The sequence below is a fragment of the Carlito syrichta genome, unplaced genomic scaffold (genome assembly GCF_000164805.1).
Source record: "Carlito syrichta isolate Samal-C Ts95f unplaced genomic scaffold, Tarsius_syrichta-2.0.1 Scaffold309489, whole genome shotgun sequence".
NCBI classification, from domain to species: domain Eukaryota; kingdom Metazoa; phylum Chordata; class Mammalia; order Primates; family Tarsiidae; genus Carlito; species Carlito syrichta.
In genome coordinates, this window is record NW_007253585.1 from 27847 (window position 1) to 28688 (window position 842).

An 842-nucleotide genomic window follows, 5' to 3' on the forward strand; every position below is an offset into this window, starting at 1 on the left:
ACTAGCCGGGTGTGGTAGCGCGCGCCTGTAGTTCCAGCTACTTGGAAGGCTGAGGCAGAAGGATCACCAGAGCCTAGCAGGTTGAAGCTGAGGTGGCCGGGAGCGGCCACTACACTCCAGTCTGGGTGACAGAGTGAGACTCCAACTCAAAAAAAAAAGAAAATTGTGTTCTGCCTTAGGGCAAACATTTACTTTTCTTTCCCCCTTATTTTGACCACACAAAATCCTCTCAGACAAAAGGAAAAATAATTACTCTTTTCAACTTTCTTTACATCTTGCTGCTTTTTTTTTTTGAGTCGGAGTCTCACTCTGTCACCCGGCTGGCGTGCAATGGCACGATCACAGCTCACTGCAGCCTCGATCTTCTGGGTTAAGGTGATCCTTCTGTCTCAACCTCCTGAGTAGCTGAGACTACAGGTAGGCACCACCATACCCAGCTCATTTTCTGATTTTTGGTAGAGTTGACATCTCGCTATGTTGCCAAAAGTGGTTTCGAACTCCTGGGCTTCAATGATCCTCCTGCCTAAGCCTCCCAAAGTGCTGGAATTACAGGTGTGAGCATCCTGGGCACATGGTAAGACCTCGTCTCTACAATAAATAAAAAAAAATTAGCTGGGCGTGGTAGTGTGTGCCTGTAGTTCCAGCTACTTGGAAGGCTGAGGTGAAAGGATCACCTGAGCCCAGCAGGTTGAGACGGCGGTGGTCGTGAGTGTACTACTGCGCTCCAGCCTGGCAACAGAGTGAGACTCCAAATAAAAAACAAAAACAAAAACAAAAAACTAATAGAGTAGGCATGTTAGAGTAGAGAAATAATCAAAGCTGTAGGAGGCTGTAGGAAGTCA